The following is a 26,011-nucleotide window of genomic DNA, read 5'->3' as shown; positions in this document are numbered from 1 at the left end:
AACACCTGGTGCCATCCTCAAGCACTCCCTTCCATGCATGAAGAAGGACAGCAGGTACCATGGCAGCTATTCCAGCACCCAACTGATTTTTCACATGGCCTCATTTTCATATAGGCCAATTAGGTTCTTTCCCCAAATAAAATATGCAGATGCTCTTGAGAATATTTGATGAACTAATGATTTGTGCTTTTGAAGATTAGGGAGAGGGAAAGAACGTCTAGATGGAAAGGAGAAGTCGTTATTTACGGTAATTTTAGAGTTGAGAATATTAGAGGTGGGCATGGACCGGGAAACACCTAAGGGCTGTGGGTCCGTGGTCCATGGCGTTTCACAGACCACGAACTTTTCATGGTCCAACACCGGTTCGTGAACCCACTGGTTCGTTGGTCTGAGCCAGCCCAGGGAGTGCTTTAATCCCCCTTTGCTCCAGCTGACTGGAGGGATCCCCCCGTGAGCCAGCTGACGTTTAAAGGGACCTTTCCCTACCACTTGTGCAGCAGGGAAATGGCCCTTTCCGGGCTTCATGTGGCCCACACAGGGGGGATCCCCCCTCCACGGCCAGCTGGCGACTAAAGGGCCCTTTCCCTGCTGCCCTTTAAAATCCAGCTGGCCCATGGCGCCAGAAGCAGCGCTGGAAGCACTCTAACCACCCCTCGCTCCAGTTGACTGACCAGCCACTGGTCAGCAGGAGCAAGGGGGGGATTTAAATGTAAAAGTGCTCCAGGGCCAGAAAGCTTTAATGGACCATGGACTTACAGACCGAGGAAAAGTCCGTGGGTCCATGGAAAACGGGCCATCCATGACCCACCAGTTGCAAACGCTGAACCAGCCCAGTTTGTGCAAAATTTTGGTCCGTTTTCCAGTCTCTGCCCATCTCCAGTTAGTATATAATAGGTAACATTGCTATACCTTTAAAAAAAGAAAATGGTATGTATTCCTGGTCATACAATTTTTCTTCTTTTTCTCTTTTTTGCTTTTTCTTCTTTTGCTTTCTCTTTTAGTATGTCTTTTCCCCCTTTTTATGTTTTATAACTAAGTTTAAAAATGTTAATAAAATATTTTAAAAAGAGAATATTTGTGTTGTGCCTGTAACTTTCCTGCTAACTCCCTTGCAGTCGATCCATGCCCTTTATCATATATAATGGCCAGAGCCAAATCCGAAAAGCACGGGATGCTGTACTCAGCTGCCCAGGGGAGGTACGCCAAACGCACCTGCCTCTGCAGCCTATAACACATTTTAGCCATCTCATACCATTCCGATTGCTTGAGAGAGGTGGGTTGGTTTTGAATGGTTTTGTAGCTAGCAGAGAAAGACAAGGAATTCCCAGTGATTTTCCTCAACAGTTGACATAGAACAGAAGACTCCCAGTTCTTTGGGATTTATTTATTTATTTACTCAGGGGTCATTTCGTAGAAAAAGAGCTGGAGGAACTTATTGGCATAACTCATTAGCATAGCTCATTAGCATATGCCACACCCCTTGCCATTACCGGAAACGTATCATTAGCATAACTGATTTGCATATGCCACACACCCTGCCATCACCTATCCTGGTTGTTTTGGACCCAATCCTGGCCATTTAGAGCCAAAATTGGACCCCAAATGGCAAAAAGGGGCTGAAAATGGCCAAAAAGGGGCCCAAAATGGTCAGGATCGGGCCACTGCTGAGCGGGAGAGTGATACACCACCCATCAGAGGCCCAATCCGGGCCATTTCGGCCCCAATCCAGGCCAAAACGGGCCCAAAATGGCTGAGAGTCAGGTGGGTGGGGCTACCTGACATGTGACCTCTTTGGGGAACTACCAGAGCTACATTCCTGCATGTTCCCCCTCGAAATGAGCCAAGTATTTACTTATTCACATATTTTATACCCTGCCTTTCTCCCTAATAAAATGCAAAGTGGTTTACATTGTTCTATCCTCCTCCATTTTATCCTTACAACAGCCCTGTCAGGTAGATTAGTTTCCATGGCAGACTGGAGATTCGAACCTGGATCTCCCAGATCCTAGTCTAACACATTGACTACTGCATCACTCTGGTTGTTTGCTAGATCAATGACTGCAGTGAATGTATCAGACAGATTGTACTCTTGACTCCCTCCACACAATTCCTGCACTGCATTTAACAACAACAACAACAACTTTTGATTTATATACTGCCCTTCAGGACAACTTAACACACCCACTCAGAGCAGTTTACAATGTTATTATTATCCCCATAACAATCGCCCTGTGAAGTGGGTGGGACTGAGAGAGCTCTGAGAGAGCTGTGACTGAGAGCCAGTTTGGTGTAGTGGTTAAGAGCGTGGGACTCTAATCTGGAGAACCAGGTTTGATTCCTCACTCCTCCACTTGAAGCCAGCTGGGTGACCTTGGGTCAGTCACAGCTTCTAGCTCACTCAGCCCTACCCACCTCACAGGGTGTTTTGTTGTGGGGATAATAATAACATAGTTTGTAAACCGCTCTGAGTGGGTGTTAAGTCATCCTGAAGGGCAATATATAAATCGAATGTTGTTGTTGTTATTACAAAGTCACCCCGCTGGCTTCAAGTGGCTTTTCTTTGGTATCTAAATAGTGAAAGGAAGGATATTTCTGTATTTGATGTCTATCTATACTGCCTTCCTGCCATTGCGTTAAGTGCAGTTGACAGTGGAAATGTGTGGGAAATATAAATATCGCAGCCCTCTAGTGGCAAAGTGGAAAGGCTAAGAAGGCAAAGTCATCTAATCTGCATACTTAAGGGGATTTCAACATTTGCTTTGTAACAACCACTGGGTCAACGGTGAAGCTAAAATGTCTATATTTTTGGTTGTTGTGACTGGTTGCTGTACTGCTGTGATGGCACATGTTGCCACCCAGACCTCAAGAGGTGAGGAGAAGAAAAGTTCAGGCGGGAGAAGTTTGGGGAGATGTCAGTAGGGCGCTAGATAGAGGTAAGTCGTTGACGTAGATGAGTGCAAAGGTAGAAGGAGGAAGTAGGAAAGCAATAACTTCTGCCAAGCTTCTTTTGAGCTTCTTTTCTTCAGTCATTGTTATCTTACTAGTTTAGTATAGGCCTGTCTTGCCTAACACTTCTACTGAAGATGATTTCAGGAGGCTAATGGACTTTATTAGAATCATAGAATCAGAGGGTTGGAAGGGATCTCCAGGGTCATCTAGTCCAACCCCCTGCACAACGCAGGAAAATCACAATTACTCCTCCCCACACACACACACCACCAGTGACCACCTCCATGCCCAGAAGATAGCAAAACACCAGGACTCCTAGCTAAAGTGGCCTTGGGAAAATTGCTTCCTGACCCAAAAGCGGCGATCAGCATTACCCTGGGCATGTAAGAAGGGGCCACGAGAACTAAGCACAGATGTAACCTTTCCTGCCCTCCCTCTCATGATCTGCATAGGTTCACTAATGCAACAAAATTCAACTCCATCGCCACCTTTGGTGGAAAGTGCTCTCGAGTTGCAGTCAGCTTACGGCTACCCTGTAGCATTTTCTAAGCAAGGATGAACAGAGGTATGTTGCCATCACCTGTCTCTGTAGAGATACCCTAAGCTTCCTTTCGGTCTCCCATCCAAGTATTAACCAGAGCTGATCCTGCTAAATTTCCGACAGCTCACAACCTAGGCTTTGATATTACATTTTTTTTAACTTCTACTGAAATCATTCACTGGGGATAACGAAGTTCACCCCAGCATCATTCAGGAATCCTCCCACAAATTATCCTTCACTACCAGTAATGTTTCCACCCAGGGCTTTTTTTCTGGGAAAAGAGGCGGTGGAACTCAGTGGGTTGCCCTCGGAGAAAATGGTCACATGGCCGGTGGCCCCGTCCCCTGATCTCCAGGCAGAAGGGAGTTTAGATTGCCCTCCAAGAGCAATCTACCTCTGTCTGGAGATCAGGGGGCGGGGCCACCAGCCATGTGACCATTTTCAAGCGGTTCTGGAATTCCGTTCCACCGTGTTCCTGCTGAAAAAAAGCCCTGTTTCCACCCTTTGCAACATTACCACCAGAACTCCTACTGCAGTTCTCCTGAAATTACAACTAATCTCCTTACTACACACATGATTCTCTTACACAAAATAGCTGCTTCAGTGGATTCTAGCACATCACATCTCCACTGATCTCTCTTTGCTCTCCAAACTCCACCGGCACTCCTTCAATCTCCATGAGTTTCTTGAGTCCCAATTTGCAACCTTAATTCCGACTGGAACTGTGAATTAAGGCCCTGACTTGAAAGGCCAACCCAAATTATCAGACTCAGGGCTGGCGTCTTGCTATTGCGAACTCAGGTAACATTTTAACATCTGGTCCTGTTTATGTTGTATATTCTCCATTTTAGTTAAATAGATTTGCTTTATGCTACCAAGGTGGGAGGAAATGCTCAATATTTAAATATCCCATGATTTTTGAGGTAAGGCTTGGAACAAGAGACAGTGAACCTCAGTGGAACAGGCTTCCTCAGGAGGTAGTGGGCTCTCCTTTTTTGGAGGTTTTTAAGCAGAGGCTAAATGGCCACCCGATAGCAATGCTGATTCTGTGAACCTAGGCAGGTCATGACTCATGAGAGGGAGGGCAGGAAGGGTTACATCAGTGCTTAGTTCTTGTGGCCCCTTCTTGCATGCCCTGGGTAATGCTGACTGCCACTTTGGGCTCAGGAAGCCATTTTGCCCAGGCCACTTTGGCTGGGGATCTTGACGGTGTTTTGCCATCTTCTGGGCATGGAGCAAGGGTCACTGGGGTATGGGAGGGGGGAGGTAGTTGTGAATTTCCTGCATTGTGCAGGGGGTTGGACTAGATGACCCTGGAGGTCCCTTCCAACCCTACGATTCTATGAACCTTGCTCTTGGCTTGAATATAAGGGTTACATCATTGCAATATATTTATATACGGAATTTATTTAAAATATTTATATGCCAGCCTTTTTCCTATGCTTCTAAGGACTGAAATGAGTATATACACAAAAAGGAGGCAGAAAGGGAAGATAATTTTTTTAAAAAATCGGATACTAACGTTTAGATAACTTATAGGCAGTTTGGTATAGTGGTTAAGAGTGCGGGACTCTAATCTGGCAAGCCGGGTTTGATTCCCCACTCCTCCACTTGAAGCCAGCTGGGTGACCTTGGGCTAATCACAGCTCTCTCAGAGCTCTCTCAGCCCTACCCACCTCACTGGGTGTTTTGTTGTGGGGATAATAATGACATACTTTGTAAACCACTCTGAGTGGGCATTAAGTTGTCCTGAAGGGCGGTATATAAATCGAATGTTATTATTATTGTTATTATTATATAACTTCCTCTATAAGGACCAGCTATAGCGAGTTGTTCTAGGAGGGGCACAGCTAAATGGTATGGTCCCAGGAAGGCTGACAGAGGCAATGGAATGAGGGATGGTTCCTTAAAGATTTGAAAACAATTTTTCACACCACACAGATTCATTATTTTTAAAGCTTGTGTAAGTACTTCCAATGCAAGTAAGCTACACTAAAGATTGTCACTGCAGTTTAGGAAAAAAACCTGCTCACATAGATTGGATATTACTGCCACTGAAGATGCTTTTTGAAGTATTGTCGAAGGCTTTCACGGCCGGAGAACGATGGTTGTTGTGGGTTTTCCGGGCTGTATTGCCGTGGTCTTGGCATTGTAGTTCCTGACGTTTCGCCAGCAGCTGTGGCTGGCATCTTCAGAGGTGTAGCACCAAAAGACAGAGATCTCTCTCAGTGTCACAGCGTGACACAACTGTGACTCCGAGAGATCTCTGTCTCTGAAGATGCCAGCCACAGCTGCTGGCGAAACGTCAGGAACTACAATGCCAAGACCACGGCAATACAGCCCGGAAAACCCACAACAACCAATGCTTTTTGAAGACGCCACAAAGTCCTCCTCTTGCCTGCAAACAAAGATTGTGCAATTTGTAAACATCTCTTTGGCGCTGTATTCTCTAAAGCCCATAAGAATGTGCCATCTGCCTATGGGAAGGGAAGTGGAGGAAAATTGACAAAGAGCCCTTTTCCCCTCAAGGAGAGTCCGTCCTTTGCGGCTGATGCTTGCACTAAACTGACATGCAAACAAGAGCCAAGCTATAAGAGACGAATGACATGAGGAGGAGCACGTGAAGGGAGTCGCAATGTTAGCCGGGAAGCTGAGTTTTAAAAGCGATGGGCTTTGTCAGTTTCCCCTCTCTACAGAGCCAGGGAGATCCCTGGTCAGAGGGTTTCCTCTTTGCCTCCTAGAAGGGGAAGTGAAACTGACAGAGCCCTAGGGAGTCCAAGAGGAAATTAACAAACCCTCTGAGCAGGGATCTCCCTGGCTTTGTAGGGAGGGGAAATTGACAAAGCCTTCCGATCTCTTTTAAAACTCAGCTTCCCGGCTAACTTTTCGACTCCATTCACATGCTCCTCCTCATGTAATTCATCTCTTGTAGCTTGGCTCCAAGTCTTAATTGGCCTGGCCATGGAAAAGTCAAACCATTGAGATTTCTGGGGCACGCTATTGGTTTCCTGTAGACGGGAGCTCACATCTGAGAAAGTTCCTCATGCAATTACAAGAATTTCTCTTTCGCGTTATATTTGTTCAGAAGAGGGCTGTTGCTCTGTTCTTTCCTCAGGCTGTAGCCCTGTGATGGGGGTGAGTGTTTGCACAAAGGTCACTGGGCTTCGCGTGAGGAAAACTGCCGATGCGCATTTCTAGCCGAAGGATGTGTTCCAGGAATGGCCACAAGAAGTGCAGTTCATTCTGGAAGTACAAAAAGCATCGAGGTAACCCAAGAAAATGCCTTCCTCTTAAGAATACATCCAGTACCACTTTTTCCTCCTCCAAGGGATTGTCACCTTGGAGTTCATCTCAGCTAAGCTGCTCAGGGTGCCTTGTTTATGACCTTACAAAGACCTGGTTTCTGAATATCGGGTAACCTCCCCTAGCCTGAAAAAATTGGCTTGATAATACTGCTTACACTGCAGCTGCCAAGTTAGGGCTTGAATGGCAGCAGCAGTACCTACTCAAGCTCGGAGAGAGAAGAAACTTGGCACCGGAAAGGCATTCTGAGTGGCGTCTCTTGAGCATGCTTGGCTCCTCCGCCTGAGAAAGTGGAGAAGTCCAACTCTGCCTATGTAGGATTCTTCCTCGAGCTATTTATAGATGGCTGAGACGAGAGATGAGCATTCTTTGCGGCGGGTAAAAAAGCAAGGCACGCCAGCTACGTGCCAGGGACTCAAGTCCCATCGACACACCTCTCTGGTTAGCTTTGCAAGGAGGGCCCGCTGTCTGCTCACAGAACAGGCCTCTCCCTGGCGACGAGAGGGTTTCTGCGGTTAGCCTGGAGGAGTTCTGTCCTTGCAGGAGGAAAGAGAGCCGCAAGACAGGAGCCCAGTAGGCTCAGGCCCAAAGAGGTAACTGGCCACAGAGGAAGAAACTTTGGAGGCCATGGTTGTTGTGGGTTTTCCGGGCTGTATAGCCGTGGTCTTGGCATTGTAGTTCCTGACGTTCCTGCATATGGATTGGTGCTTGATATGCAAAAGAACCTCCTCAGGATACAGTGAAGCCTCCCTCCATTGGCATTCCACACCCTGGGAAACTCTTACAGGATGACTCAGCCCGAACCCACCTTCCTGAGTAGATATAAATTACCTGCCAAAATCTTCTCCACACTGTGACACTGAGAGATCTCTATCTTTTGGTGCTACACCTCTGAAGATGCCAGTCACAGCTGCTGGCGAAAAGTCAGGAACTACAATGCCAAGACCACGGCAATACAGCCCGGAAAACCCACAACCACCATCGTTATCCGGCCGTGAAAGCCTTCGACAATATTTTGGAGGCCATCCCTGAGAGGTGCCATCTGAATCACGCTTCCAGACCACCCAGCTTCTGGATCGTGACAAGCCTGGCTGCGGCTGCTCCACATGAATCGTGTGTGAAATGAGACACGTGCCTCTCGGAGGCAACCCTTTGCAGCCAAGGAGTCCCGCCAGGCTCTTAGCACATGTGGTAGGGACATGCACAGCATTTTTAGGCTGCCTCAGGAGGCAGCCGGTCTTTGCACGTTTGGCAACGCTTGCAGGTGTTTAGGGACGGAGGCAGGTTCGGGCTTGCAGAGAAACAGGAGAATGCAAACTGCCAAGGAGATCCTAACAGCAAATGGGTCAACCGGATTCGAGAAACGCTTTGAATAGGGTGGAAGTCGACAGCTTCTAAATCCCTTAAAAACTCCACCACGGAGGGATGCCAGCTGGAAAAGAAAAGTCTTCCCCTTGGAAATGATTTGGATAACAATTCTTGAAAGAGGCTGTGGTTTAATAATGGCCCTTCCAGGTTATAATGCAACTATAAAGCCCTATGCGAACTGGGTCTGGCGTATCTGCAGGACCGCCTCTCCCGATATGAGCCCCGGAGGATACTTCGATCCAGCGGCAAACAGCTGTTAATGGTCCCTGACCAGAGCCAGGGCCTTTTTGGTCCTGGCTCCAACCTGGTGGAACGCTCTGTCTAAAGAGACCAGGGCCCGGCCGGATTTGTTACCCTTCCACCAGGCCTGCAAGACAGAGCTGTTCCGCTAGGCGTATGGTTGATGCTGGTTGGGTCTCCCCGCTGGCCAACTAGACGTAAACGTTCCCCCTACTAGAAGTATCTACCACCCAGCCTGTTAAATACTTTTGGAGATGGTTGGGTGATGGTTTTTGGAGAAGTCTGCTGTTGTGTGTTTTAAATATTTATGTGATTTTATTGGTTTTAAAGCTATATGTATTTTAAATTACTATACCGATTGTAATCTGCCCTGAGCCTGCTGATGCAGGGAGGGCAGAATATAAATTGAATAAAATAAAATAAATAAAATAAATAAACTAGAGCTCCATTGTCCCCCATTCACAGCCCTCATAGACAACCTAAAAGGATCAACAAGGAAAGCTGAGGAAGCTGCTAGGGGCCCCTCCATCATACCTGGGCCCAGGTGGAGCTGACGACCCCCTAGCCTTCTTCAGAGCGAGCACAAAGAATCCCTCCCCCAACTTTCACAGACAGACAATGGCTGTCCTCTGTGCAGCAGCCAATCTTGGAATTTTTTTTAAAAAAAAGTTTTAAAAATTATTTAAAAGAAGAACAAAGTGTGGACAGTACTGTGGTAACCTTAACGATAGTAAACCATGCACGATTTTACATTGTTATGGATGATAAACAACAAAAGAGTAATAAACAGTGCATAGAGTAGTACAAACAAAATAAAAATCGGTTACCTGAGAGTAAAGAGCAAAAGATATAACATATGATTTAAAATTATTTCTTCTCTCCTTATTACTTATATGTAATGGTGCGGTGGCTGCCATGACTGCTAGATTAGGTGCAGCGGCTATGGGGCCTCCCCATGGCGAGTGCCCCACAGTTCCCCTGCCCCAGATCTCTAGCAACGACTGCCCCCATCACCGGGGATGCAAAGCTTTTATGTTTCTGGTTTAATTGGTAGTCAACAAATCGCTATCGCATAATCATTTTATAACAATCTATCTCCTGGGTGGTGGGCTGAGTGGTGAACCCTGGTGGGGTTTTCATGGCAAGAGACTAACAGAGGCAGCTTGCCATTGCCTGCCTCTGCAACCCTGGGCCGATTCCAGACGACTAACCGGAAGGCGCTTCATGCCGCCATGTTCCGGATCGCGACGGGGAAAACGCGAAATATCGCGTTTTCCCCGTCGCGATCCGGAACATGGCGGCATGAAGCGCCTTCTGGTTAGTCGTCTGGAATCGGCCCAGGTCTTCTTTGGAGGTGTCCTATCCAATTACTATCTTCTAGCTCCTCTCCATTTCCAGCTTTCATTTTTTTTAAAAAAAGCAAATCTCTAGCACAGGGTTCCCCAACATGGTGCCTGTGGGCGCCGCAGTGCCCACACGTACTCCCCACTCCTGCCTGCTGAGCTTTTCAGAGGTGGGCAGGGCCACTGTAAGACAGGGCTTGTTATTGGCTGAAAGGCTTTTCCATGGCTATAATAGAGGCACATCTACTGGACGCTCGGGTGGTCTGAGAAGCACGCAGGCTTGTCATTTCATTCCCACTTCTGCCTTTTCTTTTTATTTCCCCTTCTCTTCCTTCCTTCCTCCCCCTCGTGCTTTCCTTCATTTCTTTTTATTCCAATTTCTGCAATTCTTTTGCAAAGTAAGGAGGGAGGTCTTGTGTCCCACTCCACCTTCTGCAGCAGCCATTTGGGGGTCATATTCACCCCTCCTCAAAATTCCAAAAGGGCCCACAGGCTTGAAAAGGCTGGGGACCCCTGTTCTAGTCCTTTTCTTTGTAGAGCTAAAAAGGGAAAGCATATCTGCAATAGAAGACTGCCCAGTCTTTTCTGAGGAGGGGTTATTTTTTTGCTCATCATCCTCATGTCCTGAAGGGAGAAACGAGTGGAACGAGGGAGCCCTTGAGGACAGGGAGAGGACATAAAGGCATCTCTTCACCATGCGGACCTTTCCCCAGCCAGCATGCTAATGGCAGGCAATCTCCAGCAGCCTGCCTCCTCCTGCCAGCAAGAGGCAGACAGAGGCAGGAACCCCAGGCAATTGCCCACCACTGCTGGGTACCTGGGAACCCTACATATGAGGAAGATGTCTGTGTGGGAAGGGGAAATGGGGAAGATGTCAGCTGCGGCAACTGTGGCCTGGTGTTACTTGTGGGGGAGGAGCCTGGGGTCCATGTGAAAGTCATTGATCTTCCAACACTCTTGAACACACACTCATTACCTGACAATAAATCTCTCCAACTTTATAATTAGCTCGCTTTCTTTCCTTTGAACTCTCTGCTCGAGAGCCATCAGTTAATTTGGCGAACATGATTTGCAACCCAGTAGAAATTCCAGGTTTGTCAGCAAATTGAATTCTGTTTGAAAGAATTAATCATTTCTATTTCACTGGGTCTTCTGCCCACCCACCCACCCCCGCCTGCTCCAGGATTTTGGGAGCCCCTCAAGCACGATGCCCCTGGAAGAGATGGCACTTGCCAATCTAACATTTCTTTTTTTTTTACAGAAATATAATTTATTAGGCTCAAAGACCAGTTCTAAAGTACATATAATTAATAAATTAAAAGTTACATAGATCATATTAAAATGAGCAGGTAACATCCACTAATTTACTAGATAGAACAATGATCAACCAACATTTCTGTCCCATTTGTTTTGACTCTCTTGGGTACTCCTTGCATGCCAAGAGAGAATGGCAACGCTACTTTGGGGGCAGTGCATTCCCCCCTCACACACACACATATTATTGTTATTATTATTTATGTCATTTATAGTCCTCCTTTCTCACTGAGACTCAAGGTGGATTACAGAGTGTGAGGTTAGCACAGTCAATACCATAAACAATTCCATAGGGAAATAAACACAAGTTTACAAAGACATAGCGTTAGCAAGAATCCAATACAGAGTTGGAGAAATGCTGAAACAGAACATAAGCAATTCTAGGGCTGACATTTGACCTCATGAAGCACAGGTCACTCATAGGAACACCTATTTAAAACAATAGATAGTACATAAGGCAACATAGTGGTGAAGTCTATGACCTTTAACTCATTAGTGAAGCATCTGAGAAGCCCCTCGCTACAATACAAAAGCCTTTTTGAATAATTTGGTTTTGCAGCATTTGAGGAAAGCCAGGAGGGTGGGGGCTCTCCTGACCTCCTCAGGCAGGCAGTTCCACAGGGTAGGGGCCACTGCAGAGAAAGCCTGTGTACATCCGTGCTGTTACCTTAACCCCGCCCTACCACCAGAGGGATTATTGTCAGGCTGTCTTTTAAATCAGTACTTGGCAGATCACGATAGTGTAATAATGTTATAACCATATATTGCAATACTCAGCTTTCATTAAAAAACCAATTCTGTAACTGTTTTCCTTGCTAAGTTACAAGGCAAAGCATGCAGGCTGCACATTTCCCCTTGTAACTTCCCAATGGAAAGGGCTAGAGACGTACTTTTTAAAATGGAAGCTGGAAACTGGTAGATTCCCAGATATAAACCTTGCCAGTTTTCTCTAAGCTTCACAGCATGCTGCCTCCCCCATATTAATCAGGATTGTTATTTTTCTTGCTTCGGTGTCATTAATAATAAACCTCAGTCTCCCTCAGCAACCAGAGGAGCTCCGTTGTCTGTTAAGTTGTCTTGAAATCTCCAGTTTCCCTTCTGGCTCTCACCTGTCAGGTCCTTGTGAAAAATGCAAAGCAAAAAGCCTGCTGGCTGACACAGAAAGGCTTTGGAGTACCTGACTCCTTGGAGGACTTTCACATCATCTCTGCTGCCAGACTGGTTCTCTTTTAAATTTGTGCCAATTACTTGTGAGTGAATGGGATGCGTTATGTTTTTGGTTCCCACCCTTGCCCTTGAGGTGTTTTGCATTCATAGGTTCAGATTTAAATGTCTTGAGGAGCGTCAACTTTCCTGTTTGTTTCTCTTGAGGCCATTTGCCATGTTGGGTTTCGGTAACTGTTAAGGCCGGGGGCATGAATTGCCGCTCACATGGTTATCTTTCAAAGCTAACCTGCCTTTCGGTTGACACCAAGCTGCTGCTTGACAATCTGTCTTTCTGCTAGATTTTTTGACTCGTCTAATTGCCCTTTGAATTTAAGCTGATGATGCCGCCTTTAGAGGCTGTGTGTGTTTAATTTCTCCATCGCTAGGTGTTTGTGCAGCAACTCTGTGAGTAAACACTGAACTGATTACGCACCTCGAAAGGGTTTGCCCGCTGGCTGTCTTCCCAAAGAGACACTCAGACAAACAAGTGCTCCAGAGGTAGCTGGCACACCTACTCATGTGAAACTCCATCGAGGAAGACCTATTTCTTACATCATGCCAGCTTTGAAACCCAATAACTTGCTAGTTTGAGCGCTGACCCCCTCCAACCAGTGGCTGGCGCATCATGTTTGGGGACTGCTGCAAAGAGGAAGTGTTGGATAAGTCTTGTTGCAGAGTAGAATATGCGCAGCAAATAAAGAATTATAGACATGTGTGTTTTAGCTTCTAGAATCAATGTTTACTGTGTACAGGGAAAAACAGGGTAAATTGGAGATAAAATAAATAATAGCTAACTTAGTTCCTACCTCTTTACATCCTGATGGTCTAAAGGTAACGGTCTAGCTAACTGGAGAGCAATGGTGTCCTGAGAATAGGAAAGAATGTCAACTGCCCCCACCCCAATAAAACTGGTCAGCCAATAATCAATCCTAGATCTGTTCAATAAACATGCAACTCCCCTTTTACCCCTGTTATTCCCCTTTTACCTTGGCTGGAAAAACAACTGGACAGCTAGCTGGGCTGATTCCAGATGGCCAGAAATTGCGGTTTTTCTGCGGAAATAATCGCTTACCGGCCACGCGTTCACTTTTGTCTCCATCCGCTTTGTCTCGCAGCATGCCGTGCCGTCCCGCTTCCGGATGTTCGCACGGCCAACTGAGGTACCCGGGATTGGTTGTTTCCTCCCCGTCACAGTTGACGTCGGGGGCCTTCATTGGTTCGCATTTCGGTTTTTTTTAAAAAAATTTTTTTACGTGTTTTGCGCAAATGCGCAAATGTGCAAGTATGTGAATATGTAGCATTGACTTTTGTGCGCTTTTGTGCGTTTGTGCATTTGTGCACATTTGCGCAGTTTGATGTGTGCAAACGTGCAACTGCGCAAATGGCACCCGTTTTTTAAAAAAAAATTAAGGGAATATTGTTGCCGGCTGGCCGGCAAAGGAAGGAGGGAAAGGGGAGGGCCTCTCCGCAGCGACGAAGCGTCCAGAAGTGTGCAAACCCGCAATACCGCATTCACACCGTCCGCTTATAGAGCGCAACTGAGCACCATGGACCGCAGGTAAGCTGGGACGGGAAATTGCGGGTTTTTACGAGTGAGGTCGCTGAAAAAGCGAAAGCACTCGCTCTATTTGTGCCCGTCTGGAATCGGCCCTGGTCTCATGCAAACTAGTTGTCTCTAACTTAACACGAACAAATGAACTCTTTTACAACTGAAGAGAATGACACTTGTAAAAATCCCAACAGGGAGGCACAGCAAAGAATGCCCAGCCCTCTGGATGGTGGAGGGCCTGGGAAAATGAGAAAAGGGGAGAAAGACAACGCCTAGAGGGGCAGGAAGGGAACAGAATGGGTGCTGGGCTGCTGAATGGGGAAGCAAAAGGTGTGTGTGTGTGTGTGTGTGTGTGTGTGTGTGTGTGTGTGTGTGTGTGTGTGTGTGTGTGTGTGTGTGTGTGTGTGTGTGTGTGTGTGTGTGTGTGTGTGTGGTGCATCCAGTCCTTTTTAAGAGATTGGTCTTGGTGACGGGTCTCTTGCAGGTGCCAGCCTGCACGTGGGTGAAATCAACAGCAGCCCGGACACAGGCTTTCTCTGCGGTGGCCCCTACCCTGTGGAACGGCCTGCCTGAGAAGGTCAGGAGAACCGCCACTCTCCTAGCTTTCCGCAAACAATGCAAAACCGAATTATTCAAAACGGCCTATGTATTGTAGGGAGGGGCTCTCAGATGCTCCACTAATGAGTTAAGGACCATAGACTTCACCACCATGTTGCCTTATGTACTATCTATTGTTTTAAACATGTGCTCCTGTGAGCTAATATCCGCCCTCGAATGGCTTGTGCTCTGTTTCAGCATTTCTTCAACTCTGCATTGGATTCTTGCTAATGCGATGTGTTTATTTACCCCGTGGCATTGTTTATGGAAATGCCCTTGATATTGACTGTACTAATCTCACACTGTGTAATCTGCCTTGAGTCTCAGTGAAAAAGGCAGACTATAAATGACACAGATAATAAATAAGTAAAGGTTGGAAGTTGTCTTTTTGGGTATATTGAATCCTTGCACAGCAGTATTGTCGAAGGCTTTCATGGCTGGAGAACACTGTGACACTGAGAGATCTCTGTCTTTTGGTGCTACACCTCTGAAGATGCCAGCCACAGCTGCTGGCGAAACGTCAGGAACTACAATGCCAAGACCACGGCAATACAGCCCGGAAAACCCACAACAACCATCTTGCACAGCAGGTTGAGATTCCCTGAGGACTGGAGCTGCCTGGGACAGGGAGGGGGCCCCTGAGCAATTGGTGTGTGTGTGGGGGGGGTTCTCAAGGGGCTTGGGAGGTCTGAGCTGGTGCCCTCTCATCCTGCACCTCCTTGCCCTGCTTCTTTCCCTGCTGAGCTGCTGGGGCATCGGGGCTACGTAGGGCTCAGCTTCCTACCTCTTCTAGGTTGGTATGGAGCTTGCAAGGAAGACGGATATGCTCTTGCCCCCCCCCCAAGCTAGTGTTCAACTGGATGTTTTATTAGAAAGCTGTGTTAATTTATTGTGATTTTATCTTGTATATTTTATCTTCTGTTGTAACCCGCCCTGAGCCCGCTTGCGGGGAGGGCGGGATATAAATATAATAAATAATAATAATTCCTGGGGGCCTGCCAAAAGGGCAGTGGGGCACCAGGTTGGGACTGATCAGGGGTCCCTTTGCAAGCAACCCAGTGGGAGCTTTGATGTGTGATGGAGCAGGCAGTTTGATGCTTTGCACTGGAGCAGCAGTAGAACAAAGGCATTCTGATCTACGAGGGAAGCGCTTTCCGAGAATGGAAATGCCCTTCGGTATTATCTGACTCCACTGCTGGTCTGATGGCCCCTTAATGTATTTTCAATAGTATATCATTACAGACAGAGAAAGTGCTTGATTTGTATGAGGCCTGCCTAGGACAGAGAAAGCACTGGATGCGTACGCATACATAAAACATTATGCACGCTCGTGACGTTGCTCTCGGGAAGCTCCTATTCATTACTCTGAGGCTTGCGGCAAGATAATTTTATGATAGATTGGGCTCCATGATTTGTATACTGTCCTGAATGGCACCTGACCGGAGATTGGGGCCATCTCTTCCTCTGGCCTTCTCCTCCCTACCATACTTTACCTTGGCCTCGCGCCAAATGGGCACATCTTGCCAACACCCCAAGCTCCCACTCTTCATCCAAGGCCTCGAGCTCTCCCCAGCATTGAAAGGAATGGCACCTGTCAAGAGGTAGCCCCCGGGAGGCATAGGGCAAATTCGGAGTACTGCACGACCACCAGGGAGAGGTGCCGGGACCGCCGCAATGCTCTCACAGCTGCCGTGTATGCCCCTGCCGTGTATGGGCAGAGGGCTGAATTCCCAACAGGGAGGGTGGGAGGAGCCCCAAGAAGAGGGCCAATGGGGAACTGGGGGATGGGCCTTGGGGGAGTGGCCTGGAGTATGTAAGGCGTTGCAGCCCGTGGCCGTGGAGGAGACGGTCAGAGTGGGCTGCTCTCCTATGGAAGCGCCCAGAGAGAACAGGAAGAGCCCAAGCAACCTGACAGGTGAGGAAGGGTGGGAGTGATATAACTTCCTTCCTTCCCAACACTGAGGCCTACAGGGGCATACTGCCTTGCACCCCTGGCTGCCCCCCTTTTCCTTTCTTTTTCTTTGCAGAGCCAACAAACAGGAGCCAAAGGAGCTAGTCCTCTGTTCACCACCACCCCACATATCTAAATTCTGCCCCTTGCAGCCTTCTGCGCCTAATGGTAAGAAAGAACATCTCTGTGTGTGCAGTTCTGGCCACCCCACCTCAAAAAGAGACCTTCTGGCAGCAGCAAGATGGCCAGATTTCTACTTCCAACATCAAGTCTGGAATTCAGCAAAATTTCTGGGGTCCATTGCGGATTCCATAGTAGACATCCCATTCCAGAGTGATCATCAGGTCTTGAATCTACAGACGTTTTTCTCGTGGCAGGGAAACCACATTGCTAACATGCATCCCCAAAACCATATGGTTTAATGTGCACATGAAGCTTACTTATACTGAATTACATCAAAGTCAGTATTGTCTACTCAGACTGGCGGCAGCTCTCCGGGGTCTCAGGTGGAAATCTTTCATATCACCTGTGACCTGATACTTAACTGGAGATGCTCTGGATTGAACCTCAGACCTTTTGTATGCCAAGCAGATGTTCTACCACTGAGCCACAGCAGGGCTCATGCAAGTGGGGCTAGGATTTCTTCCAATAAGCCCACCCACCATTTCCTTGAGGCTCTTTCATTGCAGAATTTCCAATCCATCACTGAAATCCAATTCAAACTGGATTACACCAACCTAGTTGATGACAAAGGTAGATGACGTCGATTCTCCGGGCCGATGGATTCCTCCAGACCTCAATCTGAGCCATTAAGTTTATGCCCGGTTTTCTCCCGACGAATTCTGAAATAGAGAGAAATGGAGGCTGCCAGAAGGAATCCATCTCTGAAGTGGCGTTTGGGGGATGATGCTAATACTTTGGGAAATTGAAATGCCGCCCATGAAATTACATCCCATTTATCATCGCCAACCGTCTTATGGAGAAAAATGGTTATTGCTTTTTAAACGCTTGTGATTGCATAGAAATGTGATCTAATCTTGCCTCTTTAATATGCGTCTTATGAAAATGTCCACAAGAGTGAGATCATGGAATCAGGTTCCCCTCCACCCCCAATGCAAATAGTTGTTTTATTCAATTTATTCCAAGGATATCTTGGGGTGATCCAATATTATGTCTGGATCTGAGCTCCGTTCTTCCCAGACTGGATTTGGCTGCCCTTTTCCTTCATATTAGTATTCCCGTATAGTCAAAATGTTTCAGCCATGGCAAATTGAGAGCCACTGAACAACTCCTGGGTGGAGAACCACAGAGGCACATCTGATTGGACCAGAATCCATGGGTTGAAAATTAAATCAAAAGTGCTTTCGGCTAAACATTAGGAAGAACTTCCTGACAGAGCGGTCCCTCAGTGGAACAGGCTTCCTCGGGAGGTGGTGGGCTCTCCTTCTTTGGAGGTTTTAAAGCAGAGGCTGGATGGCCACCTGACAGCCATGCTGATTCTGTGAACCTGGGCAGGTCATGAGAGGGAGGGTTACATCAGTGCTTAGTTCTCGTGGCCCCTTCTTACACAGCCAGAGGGTCAGGAAGCAATTTTCCCCTGGCCAGTTTGGCTAGGGATCCTGATGGTGTTTTGCCATCTCCTGGGCATGGACCAGGGGTCACTGGGGGTGTGGAGTGGGGGGAGGTCGTTGTGACTTTCCTGCATTGTGCAGGAGGTTGGACTAGATGACCCTGGAGGTCCCTTCCAACCCTATGATCTTCTGGAGTGGAGCCTTAAACTCAGGGCCAAGCTACACATGACGAATGACACTTGAACAGCAAGTGTATTTCTCCCTGTTCACTTGCCCTCCACTCAATCCACTTGCCGTTCAAGTGTCATTTGTCATGTGTAGCTGGGCCCTCAGCCTGAAAGATGTGGCATCCCAGTGTCTGAGCACAGGATGAGTGCTATCTCCCCCACCCCATACACTCACGGGCTAACCACGAGCAATGCCCACACACCTGGAGTTAAGGCGAAGGACGGAATTTCTGGGTCAGTGTGTCCCCTGTTGATTCTTGTTTGGTGATCTGCTTTTCACCATCAAGTTTTCAATTTCCCTTGACCAGGGCTTTTTTTCTGGGAAAAGAGGTGGTGGAACTCAGTGGGTTGCCCTCGGAGAAAATGGTCACATGGCTGGTGGCCCCGCCCCCTGATCTCCAGGCAGAGGCGAGTTGAGATTGCCCTCCACGCCGCGCAGAGGGCAATCTAAACTCCCCTCTGTCTGGAGATTAGGGGGCGGGGCCACCAGCCATGTGACCATTTTCAAGAGGTTCTGGAACGCCGTTCCACCGCGTTCCAGCTGAAAAAAAGCCCTGCCCTTGACCCTCGGTTGGGGCTGGAGCCTCTTTAGGATCTTTTTGCAAGAGACTTGCAAACATTGTGGCCCGTTGAGCAGTGTGAATGTTCTTGATAACTGAGATCAACGAGGCACTTGAACATATGAATATACGAAGCTGCCTTATTCCGGATTTAAAACACACACTAAAAAACCCCACAGGCTTAACAAAGGCACAGGATTAGAAGGTGCACAGCCAAATCGGCTGCAACAATTTCCCCTCTGCCATATGCTCTCTGGAATAAGACTGATTTGCATGCCTTTCTCTAAGAGCGGAACTACTAGTGACAAAAGGCACAGATTGGACACTTGTCAGCTTCCCTCAAGTTTTGATGGGAAATGTAGGCAGCTTGACAGAATGCTGGACAAGTGACAGTTGAAAAGTCCATTGGACAGCAGTCAGAGAGTCAAGCTGCAAGACCAGGATGCCTACATTTCCCATCAAAACTTGAGGGAAGCTGACAAGTGTCCAATCTGTGCCTTTTGTCACTTGTGGTTCTGCTCTATCTGGGACCAGTGAAGGCACCCTCGGAAGCCACTCTGCCGAGCCGTTCCAGAGGGGAAAGCTGTGGCTCTATGGAAGGGCACTTTAAGGAGGAGAACATAGCTGCAGAACATGGCGAAGGGTTGCATGCAGGGAGATGCAGCGTGATCTTCCTGATCACACGGTCTCATGCTTTTTTTTTTTAAACAGATTCCCAGCATGTGCTGAGGACCTGCAGAGAGGCATACTTGGTGGATGCCCTACAGCTGTGGAACTGTTTCCCCATTGAAAAAAGTCAGATCCTAAGGGACTGTCCCATTTTGTTTCAATAAGGGAAATTCTTCATAGCTCAGGCTCCATTTAGTTAGCATGGGAACGTGTGTACAAGTGGTATTTTGGGACTGTCCACCTCATGTGTAGATTTTTCCTGAGCCAGCTTTGTTTGTGTTCTATTGTTTGCAACAGTTTGTTTATTTGCTTTGTTTATAGTCTGCCTTTCTTACTGAGGCTCAAGGAAGATAACACAGCATTTTGAGATGGTTTGGTTTGTTACTAAGGTTTGTTGGCAGGTACTTTTGGCTTCCGGTGGGAGGGGGCAGGACCCAGTACTTACTGGAGGCTTGATCTTCGCATGTGCACTCCTGGGCCCCAATACAATGACATCACTTCCGGAACTGACGTCTTTGCACTGGCTGCAGGATGCACTCCCGCGGCTGACGATGACGGCGTCTCTTCAGGAAGTGATTGGCAGGCAATGGCACAAACTTCTGGGAGTTTGCCCACCACTAGTGGGCACCTGGGAACCTAACTTGTTACCTACTGTTCATAAGCAATAGGGCTGCCAGCAGCCCCCTGGCAAATTTATTTATTTATGTTATTTATAGTCCGCCTTTCTCACTAAGACTCAAGGCGGATTACATAGTGAGATATTAGTACAATTAGTGGCAAGGGCAAGGGCAGGCATTTCCATACAGTGTCAAGAACATTTCCATAAACAATGTCATGGGGTGAAAGAATAAGTTTACAAAGAGATAGTATTAGCAAGGATCCAGTATGGGGTTGAGGAATTGCTGAAACAACATAATCCATTCTAGGACTTACATTGAACAGCATAAAGCACAGGTAGGATATAGGAGTACATATTTAAAGCAACAGATAATATGTAAGGCAACATAATGGTGAAATCTATGGTTTCTAACTCATTAGCGAAACATCTGGTATCCCTTTCCTACAATACCACCCTCCTAGCTGAGAAAAAAGGCCTTTTTGAATAATTCAGTTTTGCTTTGTTTGTGGAAAGCCAGGAGGGTGGGGGCTCTCCTGACCTCCTCAAGCAGGCCCTTCCATAGGGTAGGAGCCACCACAGAGAAAGCCCGTGTACGGGCTGCTGTTGATTTTACCCATGTACAGGCTGGCACCTGAAAGAGACCCTGTTCAGATGAGTGAAGCTATCGTGGAGGGACATAGGGAGAGAGGCGGTCTTGTAGGTATGCTAGACAAGGATGTGACATCACTTCTCAGTGACCCTCTAGGAATTTCTCCAATCTCTACGGTAAAGACCATAGACAGATGGGAAATTCCTGGACTATCAACGTTGAGGCTATTTTCTGATGTATTTTTCTTCTCCTCGAGTTCTTGGGGCCAAGAATAGGGGCTTACTCACCACTTGCGGACGAATGACAAGCCTAATGAAAAAGGCCCCATTCTCCATTCTCATAAGCAAAATTTTGGAGCATCCTTCATCCATCAGAAACATTGCATGTGGTCTTTTTTAACCTACTAAAGGCTCACTGCAGTTCTGCAAAAGAAAACCTATCCTTGAAAGTGACAAAAACATACATTCTTTTCAAAATGGCAAGTGTCAAAGGTATCTCTTGATTAGGGCCGATTCCAGACGGCCCTCCGCATCGCGAAATGTCGCGCATCGTCGCGCATCATCGCGCAGAAAACGCGAAATATCGCATTTTCTTGTGCGAGTTTTGCGCGACGTCGCGCAAAACTCGCGCGAGAAAACACGATATTTCACATTTTCTGCGCGATGATGTGCGACGACGCGCAACGTTTCGCGATGCGGAGGGCCGTCTGGAATCGGCCTAGATAGATACCAAAGGGGGTTGCTTCAAGCCCACCACAGTTCCCACCATGCCTGACCACCAATGGGACAAATGCTGACTTTGCAGGCCCAAAGAAAGAACTACATTGGGTGTGTGCCTGCACATACATGCGCACACACACACCATGTTCTGTGACACATCGAGCGATGCGACAATGAATATATATTGACCTTATTATAGTAGCTGGCTGCTTTTGCCAGAAGCAACCAGGCGTACTTTGGACAAATTAAAGCTGTCAGCCTGTAATTTATGGTTCATTGCAAAAGAGGAGCTGTGCTCTAAGGGGAGCCTGCTAGCTGGGGAAGCAGGCAGGTAGGCCGATGAACTGCAGAAGAAAAGAGCGTGCTAATGATGTGAGGTTCGAGCTCAAGTCTCGTTGGGGGATCTGTTTTGCACATCGAAAAAAGCCTCTCCTCGCCTGCAGTGAGAACCCTCCCCTCTTCTCGTTTCCCAGGGATTCTTTCTCACCCCAAGTGAAATTACTGCTTATACCTGAAAAAGAAGTCGTTGATGTGCTAATATATGGCTAGACAGCATTTCTCTTCAGACAAAGAGGGAAGGGAGAGACTTTTTGCCGTGGAACCCTATCGTAAACTGTCATTTCACTAACTGACTTGTCAGCTCAAGGGGAAGCTTTGTGAGTGTGTGATTTCCCTCTGAAGAATGTGCAGACACACAACGAGAATGCAAAGGCCTCTCTCGTGCGCACACCTTCTGAAAGAGAGGAGGAAGCTGCGCCCCTGGCCCGGGCCCACCAGGGTCGAATCGGACCAGAGCCTTCCCTTGCAGGAAAGGAGCGGGGAGTAGGAGGGTTCCCGGCGCCAGGATCTTGTCCACTGGCTCCCACTGGTTCAGTCATGGGGGCGGGGGCATTGAATGCAGAGGTGTTCGTCTGGAAAATATAACTGAACCGTCTCAGAGAACCAACTCCTTCAAGTTGGCACAGTCTTCAAGTCACAAAGGCTACTCTAGATCAAAGTGGTAATCAGGCATGCAGGAGAAAGACTCCCTTACTTCGGAGGCTTTTCTGTCTCTTCGGGGGATGGAAGTACTTGAGGCGTTGTTGGTGGAGTGAAGGTTGGAGGATCTCTCTTCTCTGGGGTGGGGGGGGCTCATTTGGTGTAGGTGTTTCTCAGGCAGGAATGGGAGGCTGATAGGGGCAAGGGTCACCTTTCTTGGGGGGTAGGCTGTCGGGGTCCAGTTGCGGGGGCTAGTCGAGGGTCTCTCTTGGCGTGAAGGCTTCTGGCCCATCTCCGCCTGGCCTTGGGGGCAGTAGCTACAGTGGTCATCCTGACTGAAAGGGTGCCCCTGATGGAGGCTCATAGGGCAAAATATGGGGTTTCAGCCTTGAGGAGTAAGGTGGGGCGATCCTTGTTGATCCTTAGGGAGCAGGCTGGGGTCGCTGGGGTCTTCTTCATTGTGTTTTGATTCCATCTGAAAAGAATTTAAGAGATTAGTAACATCTTGACACTACTTATCTGTGGTTTCTGGTGTTTCTTCACAAACATTTTCTTCCACGCACCTGCGAAAAGAAAAAAACATATTTCAGAAAAGAACATTTATGAATATGTGCTGTTGGACTTATTGCACACTAGCTTGATACCTGTGCTTCACCACGGTATTTAACTACTTTAACTCCAGTTCTAATACTTATGGTTATGTAACATTTTTTGGTTTGTGTGAGGGTTTTTTTTTTTTGAGGTGGCAACCCTAGTGAAATTTTAGGGGAAGATTGGGAGGTGCATTTTACTTCAGGACATATTCAATATCTCCCAATAGCAACTGCATGCTGATTAGAATGTGGGGGGTGAGGACCAATCAGGCCGCATATGCAATTTGACCTCTGTGTTCCAACTGTCTGGGGGGGGGTGGAATGAGGTGTGGAATGTGAGCCCCAATCTACTTGCATATGCAAATGACCTTGAAAGGCTGGCCCAGTCAGGGAAGAGTGGCCGAGCTGGCAGTGGGAAGAGGCGCAAGCAGGCAGCAATCTGCCAGCCGCATAGGGAAGCTGTATCCCTTTGGGAAAACAAATTTTACCCCTTTTTACCCCCTTAGGGGGCGAATTTCTTAAAATCCCTTCTTAGTGGGTGTTTACATCATGAAAGGAATGTTATCCCCAAATTTCATGTTTCTAGGCCCAGGGGTTTGGGCTGGGCATTGCTGAGTTCCCTTTGCTGCAGTCCAGTCTCCAAAGCCTGATGGTATTGGGGGTGGGGGTGGTTGTGATGCACCCAGTAAGAGCGGTCTGTATTTTTTTGTATTTTCAAAATTGCTATGTCTCCAATTTAATATTACCTACTCCTTTTAAAATTATTTTTTGTTAATAACTTTATCCGTTGGGGGTTTAAAACAATTAAAAAACATTTTAGTCATTATAGTCTTTTCATATTATCTCCACAGACACATATCCTTTCAGTCAATCTTCAATGCACTTTCTATGCACACTCCCAGTCCAATTAATACAGGGAAAAGTTAGTTTTTCAGATTTGGTGTGCTACGTGTTTATGCAAATACAATAACGATAGGGCACAAATATGGCACTGGTCTCTGGAAGACTGGAAAAGAAAGGCTGGTCCACCATATCAGATAGTTTGAGAGGCGCTACTCTAGCTCACCAAAGCTTCAGTGTTGTCTCTCAAAGGGACCAGAAGGTTATTGTCTTAGTCGCTGCACCCTAACACGGCTACCCCAGAGGAGTTTCAGGATGCTGTGTGGCCAGGCTCATTTTGAAGGGGAATGCGCAGGAATGCAGTTCTGGTAGTTCTCCAAAAAGGTCACATGACAGGTGGCCCTGCTCACCTGGTTTTTGGCCATTTGGGGCCCATTTCGGCCTGGATCGGTGCCGAAATGGCCCAATTCGGGCCCAAAATGGCCAGGATCATACCCAAAACAGCCAGGATTGGTCCTGAAATGGCCAGGATCAGGCCTCTGATGGGTGGTGGATCACTCTCCCGCTCAGCAGGAGCCCAATACTGACCATTTTGGGCCCCTTTGGGGCCATTTTCAGCCCCTTTTTGCCATTTTGGGCCCAATTTCAGCCCTGAATAACCAGGATTGGGTCCAAAATAGCTAGGATAGGTGATGTCAGGGGGTGAGGCATATGCAAATCAGTTATGCTAATGACACACTTCCAGTGATGTCAAGGGGTGTGGCATATGCAAATGAGTTATGCTAATGAGTTCCTGCAGCTCTTTTTCTACAAAATGGCCCCTGCGTGTGGCTCTGTGTTTTGGAGTGCTTGACTCCGGGATTTAGCTTAGACTTTGCTCTATTACAGTTCAAGAATAAAGAGAGGGCTGAATTTGCAAACAGTGGTTTGCCACATCAAAAAATATGGTTTGAAGTGGGTTTGTGCTCATTGTGATTGGACACAGTGATTTAACTGTGAGTGGATGGCCAGCGCCAATTCTGTTCATGTCCTGCTTGTCCGTTGCAAGCCAGGGATCCACTTGTTCAGCAGGCAGTTTGGGTTGCTCATAAAGAGCTTGAACCAGCTCCCTGGTTGCTTTACGCACATGCAGTCATGCACAAGCGTACAGTAACCTCTCCACTCATCGCTGCCACTTTGCCATGCTCTGCCAATTGTTTAAATGATGAAGGAACAAAAAGACTCAGGCATATAGAAATAAACATATTTGCACATCTGTGTTTTGCGATTGGTCCCTTTCCAAGCTGGAATAAGAGTTGCCTGACTGGGTTGGGCAGAGGGGCCCAGAATCGGGTTTCCAAGAGGGACCAGCCAGAGGCATCCTTGGGAAGCCAGCAAGCAGGGTATGATGGTGAGAACTCCCCGCTCAGTTGTTCCTCCGCAGCATCCAATATTCAGGGATGTATTGCCAAGGTATTTGAAGGTTATTTATTTATTTATTTATTATTTTATTTTATTTTATTTTATTTTATTTTATTTTATTTTATTTTTAACCCACCCTCCCCGCAAGCGGGCTCAGGGCGAGGTACAACATTGATTAAAATACACCTTAAAATCAATTATAAAAACAAATAAAATACTGTGCCCCTTTCGGGGCAACCAGCGGGAGTGGACTCTCCATACCCCATGTAGAGGGAGACCGGTGGAAGGCTCAGCAATGATGGGCTAAAATTAGCCTCCACCATATGCCTGGCGGAACATCTCTGTCTTACAGGCCTGCCTAAATGATACAACATCCTGGCGGGCCCAAGTGTCCTCAGACAGAGAGTTCCAGCAGGTTGGGGCCAGGACCGAAAAGACCCTGGCCCTGGTAGAGGCCAGCCGAGCCTCCCTAGGGCCAGGGACCACCAGTAGATGTTTTCCTGATGAATGAAGTGCTCTCTGGTGCACATACAGGGAGAGATGGTCCCTTAGGTATGCCGGTCCTAGTCCATTTAGGGCTTTATAGGTCAAAACCTACACTTTGAACTGGATCCAGAATTCTACTGGGAGCCAGTGAAGCCGCTGCAAGATAGGCGTAATGTGTGTCCTACACGAAGCTCCAGTTAGGATACGAGCAGCAGCATTCTGGACCTGTTGAAGTTTCCGGATCAAGCTCAAGGGCAGCCCTGCGTAGAGCGAGTTACAGTAGTCTAACCTGGAGGTTTCCTTTAGTTATCACCTAATCCAATGGTAAGTTGTCCCATCTCCATTATGATCACGAAAGCAGCAAAACCATCTCACTCACAACGTAGTGGCCTCCAAAG

Source organism: Eublepharis macularius, chromosome 18, assembly GCF_028583425.1.
Source record: "Eublepharis macularius isolate TG4126 chromosome 18, MPM_Emac_v1.0, whole genome shotgun sequence".
Taxonomy (NCBI): domain Eukaryota; kingdom Metazoa; phylum Chordata; class Lepidosauria; order Squamata; family Eublepharidae; genus Eublepharis; species Eublepharis macularius.
Note: the sequence above shows the minus strand (reverse complement) of the source record.